Genomic DNA, 24536 nt, shown 5'->3' on the forward strand with positions numbered 1-24536 from the left:
AGTTTTTGAAATATTTTCTCATTAGTTTTATAGCCAAAGATGTTCATTACTATTCATCTTAGAAGATGTTTTTAGCAATGAAGCTGCTCCAGACAGAACAGATAAGAATTCTGCAAACTGTGTAAGGAGAAGGAGCAACTTGGACAAATATGACGTAAGGAACAAATATTTATTTTGTGTTTGTACCTTTGAATGTACACGTGATTTCTGGTAAATTCCATTGTTATTGTGCTGGGTACAGTTTTATGACTAGCTTTTCAAGGATAAGCTAGCTGAACTAAAGAGCTGCTTTCAGCACAAAGTGCAAGATCACTAGTGGAGCTAAAATCTGGGGGTTTTTTTTCATTGAGGAATAGAAAGGGTCTTGGTTACAAAATTCAGCTGTGGATTTTGTATACCGTAGGCCAGGTCTTTCACTTGCCCACAGCAACCCGTTCCAGCCATCTGTGTTAGTTGGTGAATAAACAGAAAAGGTTGTTTGCTCAGCCACTAGGAAGGAGATATTTTATGTATTTGAATGGAGTCCAGATTTACAGTTCTACCCCTTGGCATTGGAGGACAGTGTTTGAGAATTGCCTTTGGTCCAGGCAAGCTGTTAGTTAAGTTTGTTACTAGATGTTTTTCCTTGAACCAGGTACAATACCAATACTGGGAAACACATAGTTTTTAATTCTCTGCTCTCCACCCACTGCTTGATAGCATTGTGTCCCTGTCTGGCCAGACAGCATGAGTCAGCTCACTACCTTTCAGGGCAGAATTGCTGGGAGGGAAAACATTCCGTTGAAAATAATAGGATGCACTGAGTGAGGCACCATTTAGTCTTTTTCCTTAAATTATGCAGCCTATTCCTGAATGAATGACCCTTTAATGGTGAAAGTGGGGCCTGCTCCTCTGGCTCTGGGGTGTGCAAAAGCATAATTTTTAGGCATGTTTGGCATTAATGGAAGATTAGATTATTTTATCTTTAATCTCTAATAAATGATGAGTCTGAACACAGAGCGTGTTTACTTCCTGCTCATTCCTGAAAGGGGCATGAACAAAAGCGATTAACCAGACAGCCAGCTGTTCTAGCTGCTGCTGCTGTCTATAATACTTCCTTTCCTTATACGGTGGCTCAGTACCTGATGGAAAATTCCTATGGCATGCAATCAGAAAGAGCCTTTCAGTTGTTTCATGTACCTGTCCACCAAATTCAAGAACCAGTTACAGTCCTCTAAGTTGGTAGTGATCTTTAACAAAACCCACCATCTACAAAATTCTATGAACTTGAAATTTTTGGGAAGTGTCTAGAATGTGACTTGGTTCTGGGCCATTATATGAGGTGGTTTTCAAGAGGTGTTACTCTGAGAGGATTCCCATCCCACAAACAGGAGTTAGTTAAACATGGATGACAGGCAGGAGGACAGGATTTCTGACCAGGACATTAAGCACTACCTGGAGGAGTGGGGTCTTCTCCTGCTCACTGTGATACTGTGTTCTGCATGGGGCTGCTCTTGGAGTCTTTCTCCCAGTGAAAACAGATTTTGTAAATTCTGTGTAAGTGGTAGCACTGACTGGGTTCCTCTGGAAAGAGAATTCATTCTGATCCAAGAGCTATAGAAACTGGTTACTGGGAACAGGAAGCAGCAGTAGCACTTCTTGACCAGTGGAGATGTTTCAAGGGAAGAGCTTCAGAGGCTGCTCAGTTGGGCTTTGTGTATAAAGCTGGAAGTCTGGTTTCTTCCAGAGATGTGCAGGTGTCTCACATGCCCATCCTGTGGGCATGAATCAACAGAGAACACGTATTAAAGGTGTGACTTGACGGTGCGAAAGAGCACTAGAGTGACTCAAGGGGCTGTCAGACTCCTGTCATTAGTGCTGTCTGAGGGTAAAGCTGTATGAAAAGCTACATGTTAGGACTCCTCTGAACTGAAAACACCAAGTGGTACAAATTCATCACAAAAACTCATTATGATGAAAGTGTATTTAATACAAGGTGCTGCAAACGAGACTTTTCTTTGTTTTCTTCAGTCACGACACTATTTGTTGTCTGTTTAGACATGTAATTTCTTTTAAGTCTGTCAGGTCAGAGAAGCCTAGATAACTTCAATACTGACAAAAGTTAAGTTACAAGTCAGGCAGACTCTGATAAGGTGTCTTGAGGAAAGCATTTTTTATCCTGTGTCAAAATTTTACAATTTAATTTCCCCTCCCCCAAACATTAAAGGACTTTTTGTGAAGAAGAAGGAACCCAGTTTAGACCTAAAGGAGTGGCTTATCTTTAGAGAATCACAGAACCACAGAAAGAGTAAAATTGGAAGGGTCATCTGGTCCAACCTCCTGCTCAAGCAGGGTCATTCCAGAGCACTTGGCATAGGATTGCATCCAGATAGTTCTTGAATATCTCAAGTGAGGGAGACTCCAGACCCTCTCTGGACAATCTGTTCCAGTGTGAGGTCATCTGCACAGTAAAGAAATTCTTGCTCACGTTCATATGAAACTTCTGCGCATCAGTGTCTGCTCGTTGCCTCTTGTCCTTGATTATTACCTGGCTCCATCCTCTTGGCACTCTCCCTTCAGATACGTACAGACATTGATGAGGTCCCCTCTCAGTTGTCTCTTCTTGAGTCTGAGCAGGCCCAGCTTGCCCAGCCACTCCTCATAAGAAAGATGCTCTGGTCCCTTAATCATCTTTCTTGACCTCCAATGGACCTGCTCCAGTACCTCCTTGTCTATTTTAAACTGGGGAGCCCAGAACTGGACACAGAACTCCAAATGCAGCCTTGCCAGGACTGAGCAAGGACCTCCCTTGACCTGCTGGTGATGCTTTTCCCAATGCATCCCAGGATTCCACTGGCCCCCAGGGCACACTGCTGGTTCATGGACAGCTTGTGGTTCACCAGCACCCCAAGGTCCTTCTCCACAGAGCTGCTTCCCAGCAGGTCACCCCAGCCTGTGTTGGTGCCTGCCTGTATGTGCCTTTGTTGAATTTCAGACAGTTTTTCTCTGCCCATCTCTCCAGCCTGTCGAGGTCCCTCTGAAGGGCTCAGAGCCCTCTGGGGTATTGGCCACTCCTCCCAGCTTTGAGTCATCAGTGAACTTGCTGAAGAGGCATGTGCCCTCTACCTAAGTCATTGATGGGTAAGGCAAACAATGCTGGGCTGAGTATGGAACCCTGGGGGACAATACCAGTGACAGATCTCCAACTTGACCCTGTGCCACTGATTGTGACCCTCATGAAGCCAGTTCTAATTATCCACTCATCCAGTCCACACTTCCTGAGTTTGTCTATGAGGATGCTGTGAAAGACGTCAAAAGCCTTGCTGAAGTCAAGGTAGACCATAATCCACTGCTCTCCCCTCATCCACTCAGGTAGTTGTTTCATTGCAGAAGACAATCAGATCGAGAAAGCATGATTCACCTTTATTTAATCCATGCTGACTACTCCTGATCATCTTCTTGTCATTCATGCGGATAGGGATGACCTACAGAATGGGGTGCCAGCTCTCCCAGCACTTGAGGTGCATTCCATGGACCTGTGGATGTTGGGTTTGCTTACACATTCTCTTACCCAATCCTCGTTGACTAAGGGAAAGTCTTCCTTTCAACATTCCTTTACTCTGGTCTCCTGGGTCAGAGATTCCTGATGCCTGGTCATAGTGAAGACCAATGTAAAGGAGGTGTTCAGTAATTCTGACTTCTCTGTGTCCTCTGTTACCAGGGTCCCTCTTCTATATAGTAACAAGCCCATGTTCTCCCTAGTTTTCCTTTTGTTACTGATGTATTTAAAGAAGGCCTTCTTGTTCTCCTTGACATTCCTGGCCAGATATAAGGCCTTGGCCTTCCTTATCTTATTTCTGCTTACTCTGACAACCTCTCTGTGTTCTTTCCAAGGGGCCTGACCCTGCAACTATCGCCTGTACATTCCTGTTTACACTTGAGTAAGGACAGAAGTTCTTTATTCATCCACGATGGTTTCTTGCCTCCTTTGCCTGATTTCTTGCTCATTGGGATGCACTGTTTGTCTCTTGCCTGAAGGAAGAAGTGGTATATGAATTTCAGCAGGAAGTTTCTGTGACCTGGCTTTCTCCAGTTGACTGCTCCCAATCTACTGTTAACTAGGCAACAAGTGGTGAAAGGGTTTAAAACTGGAAGGTGGGACCAGAAGACAAGGATTTTCAAGTTGATATGGTTTCACTCCAGCCAGCAACCAAGCACCACACACAGCCATTCTTTCTCCCTGCCCCACCAGCGGGATCAGGGAGAGATCTGTAAGGGTAAAAGCTGGAAAACTCACAGGTGGAGATCGATTCAGTTGCATAGGGAATGCAAAAGCCACACGCTCAAGCAAAGAAAAATAAAGAACTCATTCACCATTTCCCAAGGGCAGGCAGGTGTTTTGCATCTCCAGGAGAGCAGGGTCCCCTCACGCCTCACAGTGACTTGGGAAGACAAATGCCATCACTCCAAACGTCCCCTCCTCCCTCCTTCCTGCGCCCAGCTTGAAACACTGAGCAGGATGTCAAATGGTCTGGAATATACCTGTGGCCAGTTTGGGTCACTTGCCCTGGCTGTGTCTCCTCCCAGCCTCCCATGTACCCCCAACCTCCTCACCAGTTTGTCAGTATGAAAAGCAGAAAAGGCCTTGGCTCTCTGTAGACCCTGCTCAGCAATAACTAAAACATCTCTGTATTATCAACCCTGTGTGCAGCACAAACCCAAAACACAGCCCCATACATGACACTGTGAAGAAAGTTAACTCTACCCCAGTAGAAACCAGCACAAAAGTGCATTTACCATTACCCCATTAGAACAAGTAAAAAATACAGCTATACACACATTCTACCGAACACTTTGTTTGCTTTAAACCATAGTTCATTTGAAGTATAATTAAAAGAATTTTATGTGTTAGCTCTGACTGTCCAATTACAAATCCTACACCTATAGTATGAATGGTCTCCAGTGGTTTAGTAGTTGGGCTCCCTCTCCCAGGATGCTATCAGCCATAGATTTAGAAGTTCGCTTAAAAGTGGCCACACAAAAAGATGACAACAAGTTGTGTGTCTATGGAAGTGAAGTAATTGCATACATTATATATGTAGGTGGGAAGACAAAAGTAAACCTGTTTCCAAGCAAAAATATGAGGCAGCATGAATGCTACCTCAGTTTGCAAGCTCTTGGTACACTCTGGTCTGAATCACACCCTTCAGCCTCTGTAGTCAACCACAGTCTTGACCTTTTAACCAGCACACATACTGCAGAACTAACTGGATGTTATTTCATCTTTGAAAGGCAGAACTTTTATCATACAATGAAATAACCTTCTGATAAAATCTGTCCTGCTTAGCCTTGTGACCAGGGCAATGTTCTGGCCATTAGTACAAGGTCTAAAAAGATTATTATATCGAGCACAGATTATATAGATTATATAGATATAGATTTCTTTGAGTCATTGCCAGCAAAATTGGCACAGTTGCCACTACCCTTCTTCAGCACTGCCCTGCCTGCACACACACAGTTAATGACATGCCTGGGGTTATTTTCCCTTTTATCCACAGTGATGAATGACAACAGAGAAGGACCTGAAATGGAGAAGCCTATGTGGGCAACTTTTTCACATATACTTTTTGGAAAGCAGACCACTTGAACAGGCTGCATTGACCGTAACAGATGCCTTCTCCCCGCACAGTGTTCCAGTCTCAAATTATGTTTTCCCAGAGAGGCAGTGTCTATTTGAAAGAGGAAGAAAATGCCTCCACATATTTTTCTAAATTTACATAATGCAAAAAGAAAGTTGACATAAATGTTAACTGATTCTAGCTTGCTGAATTATTCTTAAATTTACATTGCTGGATTTGATGATACAGTGAAATCATAAAAAAATATATACCAGTATTTCTACACACATGCTTCCAGTTTGGAGGGTAACTTCTCAGAAAGTGGTAAAGAAAAAGATGCTGTGTTCTCCCATCCTTTTAAATTTAAAAAAAATTTAAAAAGAGAAGAATATCAGGGAAGTGGTTTGTCTCTAAATCACACATTTAGTACATTATGGCTCGGAATTTTATTTAGAACATACATAATGGGATTATAAGTCTCTATGTTTCAAACATGAAAAAAAAAGAAGAGATGAATAGGAGATAACTTGTTATAACCTGTCATATTTTCCTTTTTTTACAAGTCTTCTAGTCATTCCAAATTTATTCAGGCATCAGATGTTCTTGGGTATATCCCATGACCTAATGAGAACTGTCAGTCTCTCACCCACACACAGACTGCACACCTCCTTTTAGAATTTCCTGAAATACTTCTGGGCATATTCTACCAGAAACAGTGTTGGGAAACCTGCCCTGTTGTGTCTTAACCAGGCAGGCAGCTGCCTCACTGTCTGCAGTAAAGCTGTTAAAATAGACTAATTTGTCCAGCACTAGAACAATTAATTTTAAGATGTAAACACTCGAAGTCTATCCTTATTTAAGAAAAATAGTTTATACATAAGTCTTGGGGTGACTTTATGATGTGTATCCCATATCGCTGTTCTATGCCCAGAAATTAATTTTGTGCCTTTCTATGCCTTTAAACTTAACCTGAGAGGGGAGAGAGAAAAAACCGAGCTAAACTTTCAAAGCAGTCTGCAGTTTGTTTTGATGTTTAAAGGACACAGAGATACAGACTCCTCTCTGCATTCTGTCGGCAAGAGGAGCGGGAGGAAGCACCCTGCTTGCTTTCCAGCCAACTTTCGGCTTTCTTTTTCTCCAGAGAGAGACAGAGAGTTGAACTTCTGTTTTCCTGGGACTTCATTTTTTTCCCCTTTTCTCTGCTGGACTGTTTTAGCATCAGAATACATTGGGAGGACTTTCCACCGAGGCCTTGGTCCTGGAGGTTGGCCTACCATGACCCGGCTTCAAGGTAGGAAGAGAGGCTACCTACTGAGAACTCTGAAATTTTCCCAGGTTTTCTCTCCACAGGGAGAGGTTTTCTATTTAGCATTATTGTCCTTTTCTGGTGTGTTTGTTAAATAAATAGTTTTATCTCTTTCACCATCCTTCAAGGAAAATTCATTTTTTCCCCAAACCTGGTAGGGGAGGGCTGGTTATAACCTGCCTTCTATCAGAGGATATTTTCCTCCAAGTTTGTCCAAACTGGCACAACATACTAGACTTCAACAGGCACAGGCCTATTTTTCACGTTGCTTTGATATAGAATACAAGACCCCTTTTTTTCCTCTTAATTATTCTCGTAACACATCCAACTTCTGCCTACCATTATTATTTTGTTCTGGCCAAGGCTGTAAAGGGATCTTGAGGGAGCTCTTGGCAGTATGCACCAAGCTGGTATGCAGTTTGAAGGGTCCTCACACCTATTTTTCACAGGGATGAGGGAAAAGCTGGAATCCTACAATACACTCAAATGTCATTGGCCTATTCTTTTTGGAGGCAGAGGGTTATGGTTGTGCTTTGTTGAAATAGCAAAGATGGGCTTGTCTTCATGTAGGTCAGGGTGGCTGTTAACACAGAATTCTCAAGGGTCTCACCAGTGTCTTGGAAGAGAGAAAGACTTCAGAACAGAAGTCGAATCATCAGTGTTTAAAGGCAGAGTTTAAATGGGAAATAACTTGACACAAAGCAGCGGATTTCAAGGAGCACTGATGATCAGCTAAAGAAAGGCAGTGCCTGAAGGCAGTAGTTAAGCTTTTAAAGTTAACTAGCTTAGAGTTGTTTTGATTTGTGTCTTATGAACAGCTGAGGTTTATGGAAGAGAGCTTCGGTGGATCGATGCCGTGTTTATTCCTACAGGGTCCCTCGTGGACACGCTCAGGCAGCACTCTCGTAGCACCTACGCGTGCACACAGTCTCACCTTCGCAGGTGGTCACGAACAGCCGCTCACACACACAGTCTGTGCACGAACCAGAGACAAAGAGGTGAGAGGGGATCTCTGCATGCAATTCCGAGGTGTTTAATGGCAACACACCCCAAGGGAACAGAGGCAAGAAGAGCAACCAAACCAAAAGCCCATGCCAGTTTTATCCCAAAAACTCCCAGAGGCGGGCAGAGCATCCAAAACCAATAGTCTGAGGGCTAGGGGGCAGAGGCAAGGCTGAGTGACATAACAGAGGCCAATGGGAAAAGGCATGGGAGGGGGGAGAGGGCCAGTGGCCAGCAGAATCTAGGCAAAGGGAGAACTTTCTAGCACAGTGTTGTAGGGAGAGATCACTTTTAGGGTAACTTGGGGGTGTGTAAAGTGGACTTAGCCACCACAACAGAGGTTAGTGTATGAGTGTGACACCTGGTTACAAGGTGGGAGGAAGACAATAGCTAAGTAAATGATTTTTAATAGACAATCAAAAAATTGGCCATTAAGCCAGAAACTGGAGATCAGCCTGGCTGATCAAATGAGAGCCCTGGTATAAACAGGTAACTTCCACCCAGCCTACAGACACTGACGATTTACTGTCATGAACAGTCGGATAGATTATAGTAATAAATGGCAGCATATGTTTAATTATTTGCTGTACTGTAATGTATGAAATAGCAGAGAACATATCACTGCTGTCAGAAAGAGCAGTGCAGCTCAGCTGTTCTGAGCCACTTCCCTGTCTACTTGCAGCACAGAAATGTCTGTTCCACGGCCTCCCTAGATCAGAGCAACAGGTTCCATGGGTGTCCCATATAAGGCTGGAAGCAGGAAGAGCCAAAGCAGGACTGTGCCTCTTCTGAAGCTGTTCAGGACAGAACTCTGTCCATATATTGCTTCACTGTGTGACGTCATTTTCCCTCCTAATAAGCACAGAGTCTCTGAGACTCACTCTGTCCAATGATTACCTTCTCCAAAGCTGAGCTATTTGACAGCTGAGCCAACGAAGAGCAGTAACACAGTCTAGCTCTTACCAGCATGAGTGCTACTTAAATTCAATACCTGAAGCTGGCTGCAGTTGGTAAGAACACGGGGAACAATGCATAGCTGGGGACTGCACTTGTTCCTCAGTTGCACACTGTGCCTAATATCAGACAGAAGATTACTATATATTTGTCAATAATTAAGTCTGAATTTCTCTTGCTGGTCCTCTGAAGATGGGTGGGTGCATTTCTCCTGTCTAAAATACCTTGTGTTAACACTCAATGAGAAGTCAGGGTATTTTCCAGAGATATTGTCACTTAAGCGGCTAAAGTTTTTTTACCACCTTTCTCCAGGTACCAGATGGAACAAAATACTAAAACAGCATCCCAGTTTGAGACAAATTGGAGGAAACACCTGTCGCTGCTGTCCGCAGGGACAGCGAGAAAAATGACACAGAATCCAAGTCCAGGATAAATGGGATTATTTAACTAATTACAGACTCATTTATATAGCTTTGTTCGCAAGAGTGGTATAACATTATTGGGCTTGACCATACACCTCCCAGTGTGATTGGCTGAATGCTACAACACACATTTCAAAATATTTTTCTCAGTGTGGCAAACAAGACTGTGCATAACCAGTTTGCACCTGTGAGGTAAAGTCTTGGTTTACAAAAACCTCTATGCTGTTTTCAGCTAGCTTGAATGAGAAAGGAGACTTTCACAAGCAGCTGTAAAAATGGGAAAATTTCTCTGCCAGCTCTTTCAGCATCTACAAATGTCCTCTGATAGAAAGCAGGTTTCAGCAGCCCCTTCCCCACCAGGTTTGGGAAAAAAGAATTCCTCGGAGGAAAGTGAAAAAAACATTATTTATTTAACAAGCAGAGGGCATGCAGGCACCAAAAAAAAAGAATGAATAATGTTAAATAATAAAACCTCTCACTGTGAAGACAACCTGGGTAGTTTCAGAGTTTTTTGTAGGTGATGGCTCTGCTCTCTCTGGAGCTGGGGTGCAGCTTGGACCCCCTAGGCCAGGGTGCAAGACCTCCCAATGATGTTCTGGTGTTGCTTCTCCAGAAGAGAAGAAGAAGAAGCCAAAGTCCCAGGAAACTCCTTGCTTCAGCTAGCAAACAAGAAGCTAGCTAAAAGACGAACAGATTTTCTTCATGGAGATAGATAGAAGAACAAGCCTTACCCACACTCAAGGAGGAATTGCAGAGATACATTAAGATGCTAAGGATTAGGGAAAACAACAAAAGGAGGAGGCAGCTGAAAACTGAACTGGATGTGTTCACAATAGGTGTAAGTGTTGACATGAGGAGGGAGGGCACTGTTATTCTGACTGCAAGACAGTGAGAGAGAAGGCAATGCTTCACTGCATGCTGCATGTTGACAATTCAGGGTCTGCTGCACAGGCAAAAGCTTGTTTGTCCTCACTTTTAGCCTGTGTCCTGCAATGTGATGACTACCTTCAGAAAGACAGCATGTACTGGACTTAAATGTGTTAAAGTTATTCTCATAACACCTGATATTCTAGTTAAAACATGCCTTACGTGTGGGAGCAGAATAGGAACACCTGAGTATCAGAAGTTTTCAATAGCCAAGTCTGTTACAAAAATCCTTAAGGTGACATCTTTTTTAAGCATTCAGATGAATATATAACACCATAATTATCCTGTACTCCAAGAAAATTGTGAGGTGGCTCAGAGTAGAGAATTAGAATCTCATAAAAAACCCGAGCACTGTAGCAAAGCTATGAGAGAATTTTGTCCAGATTAATTAACCACTTTTGGCAGTACAATTTACATACTTAATTTTAAATAAGCGTATTCTCTCTTGATTCCTGAATGCAGTATTATAGAGGCTGCAGAGTCACTAGTTAAAGTTTTAAAAGAATAAATAACTTTTTCCCATCACAGCAATAACTCCAAGTCTAGCAAAAAAAGCATTGCAAGTCGCACTGTTACTCTTAATGCAGTGTCATGGCAGCACTGGTGTGTGCATCCCACTGCTTTAGAATCTAATAAAGATTTAAGTTTTCTGTAGGACTGATATCCTATAGAAAGAATGTAGCCTGAAATAACATGTTTCTTTCTCTTTGTAATACAGTATTTAGCAGCTTTGTTTTGAAGATCTCAGCTCATCTCTTCCTCCCCTCCATCCTCTCCCCATTCCTCGAGTTTTGGTTCATAAAAATGTCTTCTGGTTTAAGACCAACTATAAAAATTTGAAACAAAATTTTTTTGTCCTATTTTAAGATGTAACCCACAATTTTTTGTATGCCTCCTTTAAAAAATCATTAATGTCTCAGGGCTTCTTAATTCTTACACATTCTTGCTAAGTTCCATTATTAAGACCATGTAAATGTTTCATTACACTTTGTTAGCATAGAGGAGACAATAGGGTCAATTCCCTGTTAAGTGAAGCATGTATAAAAATGAGATAGGCAGTAATTCCATAGCATTTTCCTCAGAACCTGAAGTTCTTCTTCATATCTAAACTTACTGTTTAGAAAAGGATCTATTATGGAACCCAATATTTACTGTTTTGGCAATTACTTTACAGACTAAAGTTGACCTATGGGAACCAAAGTATTTTTAATTCCTTTAAAACTGAACCAGGAGATGGATGAGTCAAGATAGATTCTTTCATCTATATGCAGAAACATGTTAACAGGATTGCAGCTATGAATCAAGCTGTCTAAAAGTTTGTTTTGTGATGAATGTGCATCTTTGAAGACAGTAAACAGCTGAGTACAAGAAGGCAGAGTAAACTTATGTCCTGAAAATTTAGGAAATTTTCCCTATGGCACCATTCTAGCCCACCCTTATCAAAGGGAGCTCATGATTTCAAGAGTGATATAGTGAATGTGGCTGTTAAATACCCACCCTTGTTCTGCAGAGCTGGATTTTGTCTGCTCTCACACGAGATAGAGATACCTGTATGTAGGTTTGATCTGCAGGATACCTTAGTGAAAACAACTGTGTTGTCTAGAGATCATAGAATAACTTGATTTGGAAGGGGCCTACAGGGATGATCCAAGTCCTACCACAAGCTTTATACCTAAGTGTATGGGGCAATAATTCAGTGTGATTTAATCTTGATGATTTAAATAGTTTTGGATAGGACAATAAAACTGTTTGATTAAGGCTAAGGAGAGAGGTAGGGCAGAGCGAGTCAATAGTTCATGAGCTTTTGGATATTGACTTTGCACTGAGTTTACCAGCAATTTGTGTCTCCCATCTGTGAGAAAAAGATTTCAATCAGACAGGTTTATATACAGGAAGGTGTTTTAAAACACAGATTAAGCCTCGCTTTGTCAGAGACATTCAGTGTTCACATTCATTTAAAAGCTAGCCTCCTTCCTGGAGTGTGTTGCCACTGCCGTGTACTAGGAAAGATAATTTAAAGCAGTGTTTCAGGAATTACAACAATACCACTCAGTTTTGCACTTTGCTTAAGATAGTCTTGTAAGCTTCAGCACTTCTTATTTCCTACATCTAAGAGATGTGAGATCAGGGTGGAGATCATATTATATCCTTGTTTTGGTGGATAGTCTGAAGGTAAACAAACCAGATGGCATTGGTCTTTGGTGATATGAGAACAGAAATGTATCCGTATCTCAACAGAACTCAGCTGCATCTTACAGCAAGCTAGTTTTATGACAAAAAAACCTCCTCTTTTCCAAATGAAAGGTGTCTTATCAATTTTTTTGGGTTTTTGGTTTTTTTACATTGATCCATTGAAATTATTCCCCTTTAGTTTAAAGCTACTGGCAGTATTTGATCTGTTTTGCTAACCTTGTAAGCCAGTGGCAATGTTTATTTGTTACTCTTCTATATTTAGAATTTAGGATACCTTTTAAAGAAGTTTAATAAGATCCATTGGCTTCCTGATTGACAAACAATGGCTTTATAAGCATTCTTTTCATATTTCTCAATTGCAAAATAAAACACTGTGGTAAGAAGGGGGGAAATTTCAGGAATGTATGAAGCATTTGCAATAAGAAAAATCCTTTTTATCTGTTTTGTTGTCTGGGATAGCAAGACATCAATCCTCTCCATAGCACATCATATGGTAAAATTAGAACAAAGTGTTTAAAATCTCATCTTGATAACCTTAAAGAGGGCAGAAGACCACATGAATTTTTAGTGTTCAACTTGAGATGGCCTTTAGCTGATTTAAAGGACAGACAATTATTTAGGTGTGACTCATATGCCTTTTTATTGATTGCTGTACTTTGCATGTAGGCATGTGTGCTTGCAGGACCCATTTGCTCCCAGCGCAAGTATTTGGGAACAACATGTGCCAATACATTAAGATTTTGCCGCTGCTATTCTTTCAAACTTCAGGGCTCTAAAATAGAAGACATCTCCAAAGAAAAGGATCACATTCCATTATGGAGAATGCAATTATCATTTCTAGGCTAAGTAACATGCTTTCCTACAAACTTACTAAAAAAAAAAAAGATTTCACAAGCCAAGCTCATAATTTCTTTCACAGGAATTTGCTAGATGAAGTAATAAATCCAATAGTGCATACACAGATCACATTGCTACCAACATACTGATTTCAACAGGCCTTACATTAATTAAATTCCTGCAAATCTCAAGTTTCAACAATCTCCAAAAAAAAAAAAGGTCTCACTTGTATATGGGTGCTTTGCCCTGTTCAGTAATTAAGCTCCCGTTAGAGGAGCTTGTTAATCAGTTACTTGGCCAAAGAATAACAGTTTCAGAATGAATCATCCACCCAGGGTTATTCCCCCTAGGAGGATTAGGCTCACTTTTCACCCTAAAGGTTTGTTGTCAGGCCAGGCACCCCCCGGAGTGTATTAGCCCAACTCATGTGAGCGAAGCATAAAGCAATTAAGATCACACAGGTCCATGTGACCTGGGATGCACCCGAGGAAGGAAGGAGCTGGCCAGTGTCATTACAAGTGTGCTCTCTACCATCTTCACCTCTACCAACATCATCTCTGCCATCTTAGATTACTTAGATTCCTGATGATGACGACACAAAGGCAAATGTTAGATTTTCAAGATGGGCAAGGTGGAGGATGCAGGGAGACGCTGCTCAGCCACAGCTCAGTTTCTTGAAAGGTGATAGAAAAATTCCTCCTGGAAGTCACTTCCAGCTATGGAAAGGACAAGAAGGTGACTGGGAACAGGCCAGTCATACAGATGGACCAGAGACAAATGGTGCTCAACCAACTTGATTGCTTTCTACAGTGGCGTAAGGGGGAAGGAAGTTCTACATTTAAGCAAGGCCTTTGGCATGGTCTCCCATAGACTCCTTGTAGCCAAACCAGTGAGATACAGGGTATGTACACCATGAAATGCATGAAAAATTGGTTGGACTGCCAGGTTCAAAGGGTGGTGATGGCAGCATGAAGCCTAGTTAGAAGTGGTATGTTTCAAGGACTAGCAGTGGGACCAGTACAGATTGTTGCGCTCATTAATGACCTGGATGATGGGTTGGACTGCAGCACTCTTGGTGTTTTTTCAGATGACACCAAATGTGGGGTTTTGCCATAATGTGCTGAAAGGTTGGGTTGCTGTTCAAACAGGACAGGCTGGAGAAACTGGCTGATGGGAACCTCACAGGTTTTGTTGAACAAACACCATTGTGGTCCACTGGAATGGACAAAGCCCTGCAGTAGGACAGGCTGGTGCCAACCAGCTGGAACAACCTCTGCAGAAAATTCCCTGGGATCCTGGTGGGACACAATTTGGCCAGGAGGCAGAAGTGCACCCATGTAGCAAAACGTTGCACCAGCAAGGGGAAGGGATCCTTCACAGGTTCTCCGCAGTGGTGAGACCACTCCTGGTGTGCTATCCTGGGCTCACAGCAGAGAACAAATGCTGACATACAGGAGGGAGTCGAGTGGAAGGTCCCCTGTGATGGCTGTAACACAGGGCACATGCAGGAAGTGGAGATCAATGAGCTCGTTCAGCCTGTCAAGAGGAGGGAAAGGGGAGACCAGGCTGTGGTTACTGCCTTGTGGGAATATACAGGTTCTGCTCAGGGATGCACAGCAACAGGTTAAGAGGTAACAGGCATGTGCTGGAATGTGGGAAAACCCCATTAAGTATGAAGAAAAACTTCAGTAACATGATGATGTTAACAACTTTGGAACGAAGTCCAGGGTAGTCCTTAAATGAACAAAGTCCTGGCACAATGTGATCTAACTGGAGCTGTTTCAAAGTGGGAGTTGGGGCAGACTGCCTATAAAGTCTTCCAATCTAAATTATCCTGTGATTACTTTTTAATGGTGAATTACTTTAGCTAAAGCAACTCAACTTCTTTGGAGAACAAATTTAGAGGAAAATTAATTCTTTTGTGCAATTGTAACTGATAAGAATACATTTGAACAAATATTGTGGCAGAACTGTTTTAAATATATCAGACCAAATGAATTTGATTAAATTTACAGATACAGAAATTAGCTTTGCTGTTGAAATAATGCCTTTTGCTAAAAGCGTGTTTTTCTCTTGAGCTAACAGCAGTGCTGCCCTTAGATCTGTGCCTCACAGACACCTAGGGAATCAAAGTACTCTGACACTGCAGCCAGATAGACAGATGAAGGTACACATTTTATCTACTTATAGTGATGCTGGACTTTTGCTTTTAAGATAAGTTACTCCTGTTAAGAAAAGCAGATTCACCTGCCTAGACAAATGGAAAATGCCAAACAGACTTCATAAGGAAAAAAAATACTTTGTGCTGAATTCCATCAACATTTCTCCAATAAGTGTTTCAAACCACATGCTGAGTATACTCCAGCTAGGGAAGAAGGAACAATGAACAATTTCCTTATCAATGTTTAGAGATTGTCTGAAACTCATCTTCATAAGAAGACTATACCACTCCCTTTTAGACACCTGAGGTGAGGTCTCTATGGTAGTAAAGTAATATAACTGAGGCTGATGAAGCTTCATGAAGCTTCATTCTGCTTTGCTTAGGCTCAAGAGGGAGCAGAGAGGACAGGATAAGAGGGAATAAGGATAAGCATTTGGGGAAACACCCACAGCTAAGACAGACTGATATTATTCCTGCTTTCCTTGCAAGGGGAAGGAAAAATCTTTAGGTGGTTATGATGCTGAGAGTAGCACAAAGGAAAAGTAAGTCAAGAGTTGTTATTGCTACAGTCCACAGAGAGGGGACCTCTTCTGTGGCTCTGTCAACCCAGGTGCCACTGGCAATTAAGCAGGGATCAGCTGTGCTTTATCCCTTCTCATGACAAAGGGAAAGGACTGTTGACTGTATCCTGGAGATAAATCTGAAACTAGATCTGCCTGTGTAATGGCTGTAACCATTAGTGTATATTAAAAGTTACACTAATTTATCATTTCCTCCTTGTTTTTGAGTCATAATGGCTGCACGCCATGTTTTCTGCTATGAATATGTGTGGTACGGCAGAAGAGTTGAGACTTTCAGGGTGCTTATATCAAAGGGACTGCATTTTAAGGATTGGCACTTTGTGATACGGTCACTGAGATGCTCAGCAATGGCTCAGCAGCACTGCTGTGAACAGAAGCAGAACCAGAACCTGAGACATGAGAAGCATACTGGTAAACATGCAAGTCCAAGTCTGTCTTGCAGAAAAGCCTTTAGATGTGGATCAGGGCGTATGCTTTTTCTCACTTCCTTTCACATGACGTTGTTCCATTATTCTTGTCTTTAAAAGTCATTTATTGGCTTAATGCTGCATATTACTACATAGTGTGAAATGTCACATCACTCTCAATATTATTTTAGTATAAATACATTTCTTCAGCAAATACTCGTTTGAAGAGAATGTCAGTGAGTCAGACAAGGCATTGGGAACACCAGTCCACATTTATTCTCACATCTCAGCATCCCATCTTCTTTATTACTACTCAAAATAAATGTTTCATTTGCTAGGTTCACAAGTGAATATCTGACATTTCATCCCAGTGCATGTTCTTACTTTGATTTTGTATAGCAGCTTCAGGGTGTACTTCTATGGCCTGCGCTGGACTCTCCAGACTGATTTTACTATGATATATCTCCTTGTCCTATTAAATTTTTTTTCTTGCCACAGAAAGCTAACCCAGTGTGAAACAACTCAAAAAAAACCCTCCAACCCTACACTGAAGGAAGCTGGTAACCCTAAAAGTAACACCTATTTTTAAGAGCAATTCATGCTGACCTGACACTGTTGTCACAGATGAAAAAGGTCTTGTTTCTGCTAAAGAATGCACTGCATCGTGCACATTTGAGGTTTTGGAAGGATCTTGAATGAGAGCAGGGGTGCTGTTTACTCACTGCCAGTTCCCTCTGGATGGGGTCTCTCACCCTCACCTCACAGGCTGCCAGGTTTTCCCACCTCAGCCATGCTTGGCAGATGCTGGAAAAGGTGAGGAATCTCTGTGCCTCTGCAGGGTTTTACCTGGCCCTAGCTTCTGTAGGCCTAACAAGACAAACAAGCAACCTCCATCTCTGTTGCCTGTCCACACCCTTTTAAAGGAATTTGCTGTATATGCTCCTATACAGTAGCACATTGTACAACCACTGGCATTGATGGTTGAATCAGAGCGACCTACGCAAAACCAAGGGTGCCAATCTCAGTGAAAGTCCCTAGTCTTTCAGCTCCTAAGGGACTTTTTTGCACTTGAAAACATGCAGTTTCCTGCAGCTTCCCTCCCCCAGATCCTTTTATCTCACACTACTTGGGCAGAGGGGAATCAGGAGTTATGGCATGCTACCTGAGGCATTATAGCACCTCCAAGTGGGTTTAAGGAGAGGAAAAATAAAACTTGTGTGTCGAGGTGCAATGACTCTTTTATACATTTGCTCCTTAACATGCACTTTGCAAACCCAGAGAGGTCAAGGGGAGGATGCGTGTGCAGCCTAACAGGTCTGACAGCCACACAGAGCAGACCAGGTCACGCTGTGCTTTGAAGGAATGGTGGACATACCAGCAGTCCCCTGAAGCTCAAACAGCTGTCTGACGCAAAACTGCTGGCAAGAGTGATTCCACCTCAGGCTCCAATTAATACCATCTTTCCACATAAAACATTTTATCTGTATTTTGTTTGTGGAGAATCACACATTGGTCTGTTTCCCCTCCTGCTGGCCATCAGTTAAATTACTGCTAACATTGAGAGATCAGAGCATGGGATTAAAACAAGTTGAAAGGAATAGAGATCTGGTTGTTTGAAGTACAACCAAAAAATACAGAAAAATACCTCCAACAACTGATTTGCACAGAAGTTTAAGGCTGGGCGAAAATGATGTAGAACTAAAATTTTCTCTTTTGAGCACTTTCTGAACAGCTTTCTTAAAAGAACAGAATAATGATGATGATGATGATGATGATGATGATGAGGTTAACAATGATAAATCATTTAAGTTTCTGCATATAAAATGCTCTTGTCCTTCCAGAGAAACGAAAGACATTTTTCAGCGTAGCCTTTGTTGTTGCAGAAAGGAAAGAGCTTGTTGGTCACAGTAGTCAGGAGACCAGTGTTTTTATTTCCAGCTGGGCTGCACGTTTCCTGTGTGACCTTGCAACTCCCCCCACCTCCGTTTCCCATTTTTTATGTTGCATAATAAATATCTTGGTGAAGCAAGGCTGATACTCTGCTCACAGAAACTATTTGCAGCTCTTTATTCAGACGGTGCCAGAAAAGTCTAAAGTTTCCTTTAATGACTTGGATGACTCCTGAGATCAGGAGTAATGGCAGGGGTATCCTTGCCTGTGCTGCACAAGGAGTTTGCCACTCTCTCTTTCACTGACATTTGGGAGGCTGCTTTTGGAGGAGCATGGTCTTTGTGGTGCTACAGAAACCCAAAGTTGGGAGGAAGTGTCAAAATTGCCTTCCAGGAGTGGGACATGAATGAAAGAAGTAGTTCCCAAGCCACTGAAACTGAGAATCACCGGATCCTTCAGGTTTCTTTTTTAGGCTCTTAGCAATACACACTTCTGCCTTTTTCTGGAGACAGATGAACATACTACCTTTATGCTTTGTTTAGTTTCATTCCTCAGAAGTGCACCTTATGGGACGATGTCTTGTTCTCCATGAGCACTTGTGAAAACCAATGTAAAATTCTACTACATCAGCACAAAGTTCTACCTTACCACACAAGCCTTCATTTTGCTCAGGTGAAAACATTTCACTTCCAGGTGAAGGAAATGGAAAGTCATCTCTCCATTTCAACAGATGTTCTCACAGCTTCTTGGGATATATTTTCCAAATTTTCCCAAACCCCCACATAACCAAACGCTGCACATGGCTATACTTATGCAGTACAGCAGACCGGGCGGGATTCCAATGATTTCCCAGAAAATTTTTTCCCAGCCTGAGCCCAAACACAATCTCCTGAAGCGAATCTGGCAGTCTGTGTTATATGTGCCAAGACAATACATGGACAGATTTCAAGTGACACTCAAAATAGGAAACCCACAGCCAGCACACAGCTGGAGGTATTTAAATATGGAAAAGGCATTGTCTCTCTTAGCCTCTGGGATTTCCTTCTAGAGGACAGCAGGGTGTGTGGAGGCTGGTGAGTACATTCAGCATCCCACTGGGATGTGGCTGGGATGCTCCCCCTGCTCAGCAGCATAGAGATCCCTGTGGAGGTCCCAAGGTTGAGGGGTGGTCACAGCTGCTGTTTGCTTTAGGAAATGGCAGGCTCTTTTGGCACCTTGGAAATTAAGGGTGGTTCACACAACCCATGCCATCCCAGAAAAACAGAAGGTCATGGCATTGTAAATAAAACCTAAGCCATCATTCAAGCCCACCACCCCTCTGTTAGGGTCACAATTTGTGTTCATGATTTTTCAGGTATATCAGGTTGAAAAACTGAGTGAAGATATCCAGCTCATTTCACAGTGACTTTTCGCTGGTTTAAACAACTTGGCAAGGGAAGGGTTTTTTGCATTAATTTATGAGTACAGGAAGCCGTTTAAGGAAGATGCAACCTGTAAATTCCTGTGTTTCTTCCTCTTAAGTACGGATCATGCTTAAAAACAACGAGACTGAATTTCTGCTTCAGCTTTTTAAAACTGTGTTCCTGCCAAAGGGTACAGATCACTTCTTGTGCCAGAGAATTTATCCATGAAACCTGGCATTCTTTCTCTTTCCCATCAACCCCACTGTTTCACCATGCCTGCTCTCCGCCACTTGGACAGTGGCATTTGTGAAGCCTTCATCTTTCTGGTAAAACATGTAGCAAAGATGAAAGCTGGAGTTTGTGGTGAGACCTCTTCTGCCCCAAGACACACAAACTCCAAAGAGCGCACACTGACTTTGGGGTAAATTGAGGGTAAAATTGCTCAGGAGGAGCGCATGGTGTTTTCAGAAAAGTGCTGATGGGCAGGACACTTTCCTTGGTCCGACACGCCCAACCTGTCACAAAGTGCTGGTTAGGACCACCCTGTAAGTTAAGTGCTATTAAATGGTAGCTGTAGTATTAGTACATATCACTGCCTATCACCTATGTGGATGTTTAAAAGCCAGATGGTGATTTTAAGGGTAGGCAGCCCTGAACAATGCTTGAGTGTTCTTGAAAATTTTGTACCAGGAGCAATATACAGGACTGAATAAGAAAATGCCTGCTTTGGGCTCCAGTCTCCCTGGTGTGAGAAATTTGTGAACCAGGAGAGGTAAAGAGTTGGACTCCCAGTGAGCATAGGACAGATTTTTCAGTAGATGCATTTTGGTCAGTCCTGGGAGTTAAGTAGGAGCCATTGGCAGATGGTCAGCAGAGCACAGTGGTGGAACAGCCTGTGCAGGAGCACAATGTTTCCCATACTGTTTCCCATAGACTAAAATAATGAATTGTGGCTTCCTCTTGCTACTGTCGTTCACGTAACCTTTACAGTAATTTATAATTAGATTAGTTGCCCTTTGGATAGGTGCACATGCTTTTTTTAAAGGGTTGCTAAGGTAACTGATGATTTCCTTATTTCATCCTGTGTAAGGGGAAATTTTACTTCCTAGTGAGCCTGAATTCAAGACTCATTGAAAGCAGATACTTGTTTATCAGGAGTTTCAGTGCTTCTACAGTTATCAAGCAAAGGACTTTCAATGTGTATTATGGAGAGTTGATTGTACTGCTTCATTTTAATGGTTAAAGATGAGCTACTGTAACTTACATGAATTGTTTAATCTTAAAGATAAGGGAGTGGAATTTTTGGGATTTGAATTTTTAAAAGTCTTTTGACACTATCTTATAAACTTTTACTCAGCCCATTTGCTTTCTCTTTTCTTTCCTCTGGCTATAAAAACAGTTACTGCTGTGTATGCAAAAAACCAAAAAAACAACCAACCAAACCAACCAAACAAACCCAAAACTACCAAATGAAGTCTGTGTGGGTAGATGGCAGTGTGCCTCTGCTTGACCTGACCAAGTTTCTCTTTGAGGACCAGGAACTGAAGTTTTATAAATCAAACAGCTGAAGGGGAGAATGATTCCTAGACTTCCTCTCTCCTCTCCTACTTACTCAAAGACAGAAAAACCAAGAACCAAGGGGCCACAGAAACTAAGCTGCATGTCTCTCAGCTGTGGAAAACCTAATACACACCTTCAAAATAAACAGCAAAGTTTCCCAGTGTCCTTGCCCTCTACCACTCTGTAGCACATGACAAAGTAAAGAAGTTGTCTGGCTTCTGTAAAAAACCCAAACATCTCATGATCCTAAGTTAGGTGGCCAGCTGGCCCCATAACCCCTCTGACCCCCTCTGTGCTGTGTAGCAGCACCTCTCTCCACCCTCCCTGTGCACACTGTGAGCAGCTTGCTCCCAGCAGCCTGCCTGTGGTGTGAGCAAACAGCCCATGGAGCAGTGACACCCTGGGACGAGGCCAGCGATGGATAACAATGCTCAGTGCCAGATGACTTGACACTGGGAATTTCCCTTCTCTCACTGAAACTCCCTTGTGTGCCCTGCTCCAGTAGATGTATCCCCAAATGCTCTGGCTTGTCCTCAGCAGTGGGGTTGAGAATGTCAGCCCCAGACACTTCCCCACTACCTATCCACAGTCTGCATTCTTGCAAGGCACCAGTGCTGCTGGCAGCACAGGGCGAGGTCCAATAGCTAGTGCTTGGCAGCCGTGCTGGTGTGCAGAGGTAAAAAGAAATTTCTCCAGGAAACACTGGTTATAGGTTTAAAAGCAGTCTCTAATTTGATGAGTTAAAGGACAAAAGTCAGTGCCTTTTATTATTTAATCTGTCATAAAGTTCAGTGCAATTTAAGGTTATTGTAATAAATAGAAATGTTTACCTAATCTTTCTCCATCTAACTAATTGTGAATTGTGTGATATGCCCTCAGTGACAGAGGAATGTATAAGTATAACCAAGAAACAAGCAGATAAGAGTTTTAAAGAGTATATCCCTGGTTTTATATAAAACAACACTAAAGACAGGCATGTCCTGGAATACAGGTCTATATATATATTCCACTGTCAGTGTGCTGCTCAGATGTGTTTTCCCACAACAAAACCCCACGGAAATTCTTCAGACTTTCATCCTGAGAACTTCCACAGCCAGCATTTCTATCTCTCTTTCTCCTCACCACTCCCTCAATAAGGGATTTTTAAAATACTCTCGAGTAAGTGACACCAATATTGAGAACAAAATGGTTAGATACTGTTCTCCCTATTTGACCACAGCAGAGGGTATTATTTTGAGTCACTATAAAGAAAAAGTCCCAGTTCTTCATCAAGAGTAAAGATTTGTGTCAGAAGGAGTCTCAAACTACTTATGAAGTGTGAAAGTGTCTACACTGTGCATTTTCTCAAGTCTAATTTTATTGGTAAATTGATCTGGTTGATGTTTTTTGAGGAGAATAATCCTTTCTAAAAAGCTTTATTCTAATCAAAGCTTTCCATATGAAAAGATTATTTATAAGAAAATTTTTCCTGTCAATATTATTTAATTTTCTTTTTAATTGACAATTTAAAAAATTCTAACTTTTATTTCTGAAATAATTTTAATTCAAAGATCATTTAGAATTAAGTCTATGGTCAATCATTTAGATATTGATTACTATTGAGAGTAAGTCTATGGTCAAAATGAAACCAAAACTCATTATGACACTTCGAATTTCAAAATTTTTGCTTTTAAATGTTTTTCTTATTTTTAGGACCTTTTGTCCTAACTAGGTTTGGGAATTTGTTTTCTATGTTGAAAACTTGATTTGGAGACAGAAACTATTTATCTCTTGAGATTTCCAGTTTAAAAAGGAGGTATTTACTTGGTAAGTGCACAAAAAGGCACAAACACAGAGCAGCAGTAAGCAACCAGAAAAGCAACTCAAAACATCTTGCAGATCCTGAGTTTTTTCCAAGACCTCACTGCTTTACTTCTGGAGAATTGCCCTGTTTTACATAAACTAAAAGCTGGTCAGGAGAACCAAGACAATTCATTCTTGGGAAGGCCGACTCTTTCCAAATGACCAATTTTAAGCCTCCTATGACTGCCCATGGAAGCAAGCTGCATCTTTGGTCTCATTATGGTTTCTCCAAGACCAGTGGCAGCACCCTCTAATTGGGAGGAATCCCAGCTGTCACCTCTTGAAGCACACTGGGATTCTGGAATGCAGTGGTCTCTCCAGAGCTAAGACTTCTGCTGCGCTAGGGTGGGGCTTGGGTTGTGTGCAAGAGTGCCTGGGAAAGGGAGGCTGCTCCTGGAGGAGGTGTGATGTTCCCACCGGCTCAGGTTGATGATTTGGTCTGTTGAAAGGCATGTTGGAGCATGTTTGCAGCAATTCTTTCCCAGCCAGAGCGGGGAGAGTCACAGGAGGTAACAGTATGAGTAACTGTGGTTAAAACCCTGTCTGTCAGCGGGGAAGCAGAAGATAACACATTTCAAACTGAGTATCCCTTCTCCTATAGATGTATCTTTTAACTTAAAAAACAAAAACCAACCAACCAACCAAAAAAAAAAAAAAAAAAAACAACAAAAAACCCCACAAAAAAACCCAAACCAAACAAAAAAAAACCCACCAAAAACCAAAAAACAAGAAACCCTTCTATAAGTAGGAGTTCTTTTTCAGAAAGTTGGAGTTAATTTGGAGTACTTGCAGGAATTGATTGTTCAAGCGATTTGAAATTATCCAGAAGCTAAGCCGCAGCATGTGTGAATAACCTGGAATTTCAAGTTGTTTGACTAGAAAGAGATTATTGGATTTCAGAGTGCCAGAGAGAAAAGATAATTTTTAAAGGTATGAGGAACAAATTAGAAAGGTTCAAAACAAAAGTAGTACTAGTTCTTGCGTAACAGGACACCCCATCTTAGCTTTTTAAAGTATGCTGAATCTTTATCACCTCAGGTGTTTCAGGTCTGAGAAACGGTACAAAATTGATGACCTGTAAGTATCGATGTTCTGTGCACCTGTACAACCCCCGTCTTTAAGGTGGCTATTCCCTTTCCTTCTATAAAATCAAAGCAAAATAATGGAAGTTAAGGACAAAGCCATTCACACAGAATGCTACTGGCACATCAACACTGAGGAAGGAGATGAAGAAGTAGGATACTTCAGAAAACATAATCAAAACATGGCATTAACTTTGCCACATGGCATGTGGGAAAAAATTTATAAATGCCTCTATTTCACTTCTGTTATCTTTTCTGATTTCAGTGCTAGTACACTGCACAGCATGTAATAAAACATATAGAAAATTGTCAAATTAAGACTTTATTATTTACATGCAAAGAATAATTAATATTACAATTACACTATTTATA

The sequence above is a fragment of the Aphelocoma coerulescens genome (genome assembly GCF_041296385.1).
Source record: "Aphelocoma coerulescens isolate FSJ_1873_10779 chromosome Z unlocalized genomic scaffold, UR_Acoe_1.0 ChrZ, whole genome shotgun sequence".
Lineage (NCBI taxonomy): Eukaryota > Metazoa > Chordata > Aves > Passeriformes > Corvidae > Aphelocoma > Aphelocoma coerulescens.